Source organism: Juglans regia, chromosome 13 (assembly GCF_001411555.2).
Source record: "Juglans regia cultivar Chandler chromosome 13, Walnut 2.0, whole genome shotgun sequence".
Lineage (NCBI taxonomy): Eukaryota > Viridiplantae > Streptophyta > Magnoliopsida > Fagales > Juglandaceae > Juglans > Juglans regia.
The window spans coordinates 22,099,761-22,107,609 of record NC_049913.1 but is presented as its reverse complement, the minus strand read 5'-3'; the positions used below and the strand labels follow the sequence as shown (position 1 = coordinate 22,107,609).

Genomic DNA, 7,849 nt, shown 5'->3' with positions numbered 1-7,849 from the left:
CTTGTATTGGACAATACTGAGTTTGGTATAGAATATTTTGGGTCGAAGTGTGGGCTGTCTGGATTGTTATTTGGCTATTTGAGTTTGATTAAACTCGCTGAATTATGGTCTAGGGTTTGGGTCTTGAGTTGTTCAAGACCAATTTTGTATTGTTAGACTTTAATATTTAGTTTATATTATTTTATGAATGGGTGACGAGACGGATAGAAACCGTATTCAAGTCATAGATAATACGCTGCAGGAGTCAGGTAAGCGGGGTTCCTATGCTGGGTTTTATGCAAGTTAATAAGACTGAGGTTGATTTTATGAAAATTTGCATAATTTGTGTTGTGTTGGGAACTTGTGAAAACAAAGATCAACCTCGGTCACTATTCTGCATTATTCATGAAATCTATGTGAAAGAGAAAAATATGTTCTGACATGCATTTTGTAGACATGAGCTAAATTCTGTCATGTGGTTTCTAAAATCTAAAAAATGAGCGATATTGAGAATATGAAAAGTTGTGCATTTATTTGAAAAGATATTCTGGCTTTTGTGTTCAGTGTGTGTAAACTGTCTGATTCTATTTTGATACTCTGTATTATTTTGATATAACACCTGAAAACCTTTGGCATGGTGTACTGGTTTTCGTATCTGACTCTGTCTCTGCTCTGCTCTGTTATGCTCTGCTCTGTTTGGGTTGGTACCAACTTCTCTGTCTCTGAGTGCACCCACTTTGGAAACAAAGTGGTTTTATTGTGGTCTTTCCTGTGTGCACACTCGGGGCTCCGAGAAGAATAAAGGAAAGATTTCACCTCTGTCTCTGCCTGGTTTGGCCACCGGGTTAGCACAACCCTACCACGGGGGTGAAACATGGTCTCTGCTCTGTTTGATGCTCTGTTTTGATCTGATGATGATACTCAGTTTATGTTATGCCAAAGCACTATAGGTTTTACTTGTCTTAAAACCATCGCTCTGTTACTTTTGAAAGTATGTTCTGTTCTGCATGATAACTTTAGAAAATATTTTGTTTTGCATGCTATACTTTGTAAATGCTCATGTTTACATGCTAGCATATGACTTCTGCTTACTGAGTTGTGATAACTCACCCCCCTATCTTGATAATATTTTTCAGATGATGTGGAGAGTCCAAATGAGGACCTGGATTAGATTGGTGATCGTGTTTAAGCTGAGGAGATGTGGTTAGAAGAAGAACTTCTGATGTTCTTAGTTTTAATGTCTTTGAGTTTTAATTATATTATGGGTTTAGTAGGACCTACGGCTTTATCAGTTTGGTATGTTACTATTACCGGGAGATTGTGGACCCTTTGATTTATTATTATTTCATTAAAGATCGTGTGGATTTTGTAATGAGATTATTTAGAAGATATGAGATTGATTTCACTTATGAAGTCTTTGGAGATTTTTCTTTGGATGTGTTGGGAGACATGTTTATGAGTGACAGGTAGTAATTCTCCAAGCCACCCGGGTTTGGGGCGTTACATTTGGTATCAGAGACAGGTTTGAATTCTGCATACTATAAACCTTGGAGGTTTAGATTTCTGTGGGTTCATAGGATGTAAAGATTTCAGTGAAGAAACTTGAGGAATTTAAGGATGATCGGATATTTAAGTTTGAGATTCAAAAAAAAAAAATCCCTTGTGATTGATTTTGATGGGATTTGAGGATTTAGATTTTTGCAAATTCTAAGAAATGATTTTTATAACATATCAGGTTTTAGATTCGGTAAGCTTATTTTGTAGGATGCAGGACATGACTTGGAAATGATCTAAGGTTTAGCTTTTGAAGTTGACCTAAGTTTGACCGAAAGATAGGTTTGAGGTTCTGCTGACTAAAAACATTTGAGTTTTGGATATCCGTGGGTTTTGGGAGAAACTTCAGATTTGAGGTATAGATTTGTATAGAATAAGAGCTGATTTTGTGAATATTTAAGGTTTTAAATTTTACAAACTTTATGATTGAGTTTTGAGATTTTGAGGTTTAGAGATTTTAGATCCGACAAGCTTACTTTGTGGAGTATAAGATTTAATCTTTTTAAGATTTAAAGTTTAGATTTTTTTTTTTTTTTGTGGTTTGGATTTGAAAGATGTACTGGAGTTTAGAGCGATGTTGGGTTTATAATATGAGACGATAGGACTGACTATACGAGTTGGTTAAAGATATGGTTAAGAATGGGTAAAACCATATGTGCAGTACCAGAAAAGTTTAAGGTTTTGCAGACTTTAGGGAATGATTGTTATCATTTAATGTTTTAGATTTTGAAAGCTTCGGGAATCGATTGTTTTATTATTGGATATAAGTTCATCGATCTTACAGATTTCGGAAAATGATTCTGGTATAATTTAAGGTTTTAGAATTACAGATTTGAAGGACTGAATTGAAATAAGATTTAAGTTTTTAATTCTGCAAGCTTGGTGTGCTAACTTGATTTATTTTGGAGACTGATTAGTATGTTACCATTAAGATGGGATTGATTAGAGTCGAGTTATTGATGGTTAACTTTGGAAATAACTATTAGGTTACCAAGGGTAGAATACAATGAATATTTGGAAGTTATACCGTAGGAATCAATTGAGGTTAGTATAGATTATCGAATAGAAGCTTCTTGGGATTGGCGGGGTATTATCGTCGATTCATTGATGGGTTTTCCAAGATAGCAGTTCCTCTCACTGCACTCATTAGGAAAAATAATAAGTTTGAATGGATAGCAAAGTGTGAAGAAAGCTTCCAAGAGTTGAAACAGAGATTAGTGACAGCTCCGGTGTTAACAGTTCCCACAGCTAGAGGCGGATTTGTTGTCTATAGCGATGCATCTAGGCTTGATTTGGGGTGTGTACTGATGCAACATGGGAAGGTTATAGCTTGCGCCTCACGCCAATTGAAAGTGTATGAGCAGAATTATCCCACTCATGATTTGGAACTCGCGGCAGTCATTTTTGCACTCAAGCTTTGGCGACATTACTTGTATGGGGAAAAGTGCGAAATTTATATGGATCACAAGAGTTTGAAGTATTTCTTTACCCAAAAAGAATTAAACATGAGACAAAGAAGGTGGCTTGAGTTGATCAAGGATTATGATTGCACCATTAATTATCACCCAGGCAAAGCTAATGTAGTAGCCGACGCTCTGAGTAGGAAGTCAATCGGACCGACAGTTGCAGCCATTACCACTCAGCATAAGTTGTTGATGGATTTAGAAAGAGCCGGTATTGAAGTCTTTTCTAGTGATACAAATGCTGTCATGGCCAGTTTAGTGGTTCAACCTGCTTTGATAGATAGAATCAAAGCTGCTCAGAAAGTGGACTCAGAGTTGGTGAAGCTAATGGAAGGGATCGAAAACGGGGACAAACCTGATTTTTGTGTTTCCAAGGATGGAGTTTTGAGGTTTAGGGGTAGAGTATGCGTACCTGCTGATGATGAACTAAAAAGGTTAATTCTTGAATAGGCACACCGTTCTTTGTACACTGTTCACCCAGGGAGTACCAAGATGTATCGGGATTTCAGAGAGTCCTTTTGGTGGAATGGCATGAAAAGAGAAATTGCTAAATTTGTAGAACCATGCCTGACTTGCCAACAAGTGAAGGCGGAACATCAGAGACCTGCAGGATTATTACAGCCACTTCAGATTCCAGAGTGGAAATGGGAACATATCTCCATGGATTTCATGACAGGCCTACCAAGGACCGTAAGCGGACAAGATGCTATATGGGTGATCGTGGATCGCTTAACGAAGACCGCCCATTTTGTGCCCATTAAAGTTTCTTATAAACTAGAGAAACTAGTTGAATTGTATGTGCGGGAGATAGTGAGGTTGCATGGAGTACCGGTATCCATTGTGTCGGATAGAGATCCTCGTTTTACCTCTAAGTTCTGGCGAAGCTTACAAGAGGCAATGGGTACTCAGCTAAGTTTCAGTACTGCTTTTCACCCTTAGACAGATGGACAGTCAGAAAGAACTATTCAGATTTTAGAAGACATGTTGAGGGCATGCTTGATGGATTTCAAGGGATCTTGGATGCAACATTTACCATTGGTTGAGTTTGCATATAATAATAGTTTCCAGGCTAGCATTGGGATGACACCTTACGAGGTTTTGTATGGCAGGAGATGTAGGTCTCCATTGTATTGGGATGAAGTAGGTGAAAGGAAACTTCTAGGGCCAGAGATTTTTTTAGTAGACCACCGAAAAGATAGACACCATTCGGGCTAGAATGAAGGCAGCTCAAAGCCGACAAAAGAGTTATGCAGATAAACACCGCCGACAGTTAGAGTTTACGATGGGAGATAAGGTATTCTTGAGGATTTCACCAATGAAAGGAGTTATGAGATTCGGAAAGAAAGGTAAGTTGAGCCCTAGATACATTGGGCTGTTTGAGATTCTTGATCGGATTGGACCGGTGGCGTACAGGGTGGCTCTACCACCGGCGTTCTCGGCAGTGCATAATGTGTTCCATGTGTCCATGTTGACGAAGTATATCCATGACCCCACTCACATCATAGATCATGAACCCTTGCAGATTCAAGAAGACATGACCTACACCGAGGAACCATTACGGATTCTGGACAGGAAAGAGCAAGTATTGTGGAATAATCATGCTATCAATAAAGCATCTTGGGAATTCGAGGAAGAGATGCGGGTAAAGTATCCTCACTTGTTCGAAGGAATTTATTATAGCTTGTAGCGAATTCCGAGGACGGAATTCTTGTAAGGGGAGGAGGATGTAAGGCCCAGTCTCTTCATCAAAGTGGCCCGGACCGTGCGTGAAAATGGCCCAGCCATTTTAGTGCTTAGTAGGACCACCGAACGGCGTCGTTTTGGGAGGTAAGTGTTCCTCCTCTGTTTCCATTTCTTCCTTCTTTCTCGCGCACTTAGTTTCCATTTTCGGTTTCACATACTTCCGCATCCCTCTCTCTCCCACGTTAACTCTTTTCTCTTCCATTTCATTTCAATTTTTTTTTTCTCCTCATCGATTTCTGTTGCTGTTACCGAAACTCTTGCCCTAAACCTCATCACTTTGTTTTTTTTTTTTTCTTTCTTCTTCTGCACTGCTTCTGGTTTCCGGTGTGCGTGTGCTGTCTGCTGCATCACAGTTTCTCTCCAGTTTTGTGTTTCGATTTTCCCTCTGCAACACGGCGTGCATCGCTCCGCAGCCTCCATCTTCCGACTGGTAAGAATGTCGTCTTCAAACTTTTGTTTTTCAGTCTCCTCTGCTGTAGCGTAACCCTTCTGCTGTTTTTCCTGTTTTTGGTTTGTTTCATCCTTTCTTTTCTGCAGTTTCTGTTTCTTGCCCTGGGTTTTGAGTGTACGTTTTGTCGGTTTTTGAGTTTGTCACTCGTGTAATCGTTGAAGCCTTTGCTGGAATTCTTGTTGCCGTGGGTAAGTTTTTCTTACCTCTGTTTCCTGCACACACAATCACACACAGTTACACTTCCATTTTCTCATTGAATTTTTTGTGGGTAATGTTTTCAATTTTAGTTTAGTTTAGTGGGCGGCTCTTTGGGCATTTCTTGGTATAATGAATTTCTTGTGGTGTATTGTCCTAGGTTTGGATTATTTGAAGTTACATTGTAGTGGAATTGTTGGACTGGTGGTAGAGAAAATATTTAGAAGTATTAGTTTATACTTTTTGTTATGGAGTTGTGAATGGAAAGAAGTGTGCTTTGTGAAGTGTTGTTTGGTTAAGTTGGTGGTAATTGTTTGAAATTGTGAACTGCTGGAAAAAGTGAGTTATTGGGATTTGAGTTGACTTTGGTTTTGATGCTTGTATTGGACAATACTGAGTTTGGTATAGAATATTTTGGGTCGAAGTGTGGGCTGTCCGGATTGTTATTTGGCTATTTGAGTTTGATTAAACTCGCTGAATTATGGTCTAGGGTTTGGGTCTTGAGTTGTTCAAGACCAATTTTGTATTGTTAGACTTTAATATTTAGTTTATATTATTTTATGAATAGGTGACGAGACGGATAGAAACCGTATTCAAGTCATAGATAATACGCTGCAGGAGTCAGGTAAGCGGGGTTCCTATGCTGGGTTTTATGCAAGTTAATAAGACTGAGGTTGATTTTATGAAAACTTGCATAATTTGTGTTGTGTTGAGAACTTGTGAAAACAAAGATCAACCTCGGTCACTATTCTGCATTATTCATGAAATCTGTGTGAAAGAGAAAAATATGTTCTGACATGCATTGTGTAGACATGAGCTAAATTCTGTCATGTGATTTCTGAAATCTGAAAAATGACCGATATTGAGAATATGAAAGTTGTGCATTTATTTGAAAAGATATTCTGGCTTTTGTGTTCAGTGTGTGTAAACTGTCTGATTCTATTTTGATACTCTGTATTATTTTGATATAACACCTGAAAACCTTTGGCATGGTGTACTGGTTTTCGTATCTGACTCTGTCTCTGCTTTGCTCTGCTCTGCTCTGTTATGCTCTGCTCTGTTTGGGTTGGTACCAACTTCTCTGTCTCTGAGTGCACCCACTTTGGAAACAAAGTGGTTTTATTGTGGTCTTTCCTGTGTGCACACTCGGGGCTCCGAGAAGAATAAAGGAAAGATTTCACCTCTGTCTCTGCCTGGTTTGGCCACCGGGGTTAGCACAACCCTACCACGGGGGTGAAACATGGTCTCTGCTCTGTTTGATGCTCTGTTTTGATCTGATGATGATACTCAGTTTATGTTATGCCAAAGCACTATAGGTTTTACTTGTCTTAAAACCATCGCTCTGTTACTTTTGAAAGTATGTTCTGTTCTGCATGATAACTTTGGAAAATATTTTGTTTTGCATGCTAAAGTTTGTAAATGCTCATGTTTACACGCTAGCATATGACTTCTGCTTACTGAGTTGTGATAACTCACCCCCCTATCTTGATAATATTTTTCAGATGATGTGGAGAGTCCAAATGAGGACCTGGATTAGATTGGTGATCGTGTTTAAGCTAAGGAGATGTGGTTAGAAGAAGAACTTCTGATGTCTTAGTTTTAATGTCTTTGAGTTTTAATTATATTATGGGTTTAGTAGGACCTATGGCTTTATCAGTTTGGTATGTTATTATTACCGGGAGATTGTGGACCCTTTGATTTATTATTATTTCATTAAAGATTGTGTGGATTTTGTAATGAGATTATTTAGAAGATATGAGATTGATTTCACTTATAAAGTCTTTGGAGATTTTTCTTTGGATGTGTTGGGAGACATGTTTATGAGTGACAGGTAGTAATTCTCCAAGCCACCCGGGTTTGGGGCGTTACATTGGATAGCACCTACTTCTCTCGTCACCACGCCAACCGCCCATGGAAACCACCATCTGAGGCTAACGCTGCCCCAATCCACCGTCTGACACCACCCTTTTGGTTGTCCAGCACTTTTTCCGCAGCCCTCATGTTGCATGCATGGAGCGTACGTAAACCACCTCCTCCCCACCTCTCGGGCTCTCTCTCTCTCTCTCTCTCTCTCTCTCTCTCTCTCTCACCCCTTTTTCTCTTCGTCCACAGTGCACTACCGCTGCCTCAGCCACCTCGCCGCCGCTTCGTAGCTACTCTCACGGTGAGTTTTCGTTGCACGACTCTGGGTCTCTTCTGAAATTTGGTCTGTGCATTTTACGTAGTGTCCTTATAACGTAGATAGTAGAGAAATGTTTTGAATATTAATTTTTATTGAGTTCTATATTTATCATAATACTTATTAGATAAATTTTCTTCTTCAATATGAATTTGTGTAAGTCGATATTGATGATCTTAGAAAATGAGGGTATTTTTTTAGGTTATGAGGATTTTTTTAGGTATTGAAGGATTAAAACAGGTTATTTTATAAGCTTAGAATTAAATATCGAAATGTGTGATTAAT

The 7,849-nt window shown here is 38.9% G+C and overlaps 1 long non-coding RNA gene across 1 annotated transcript; it reads left to right on the top strand.

Annotated features, from left to right (window-relative positions):
* Window positions 1–4,931: 4,931 nt before the first annotated feature.
* Window positions 4,932–5,988, top strand: LOC118344339. Its single transcript, XR_004798112.1, has 3 exons — window positions 4,932–5,169; window positions 5,277–5,378; window positions 5,954–5,988. It is a non-coding gene; the product is annotated as an uncharacterized LOC118344339 (long non-coding RNA).
* Window positions 5,989–7,849: the final 1,861 nt, after the last annotated feature.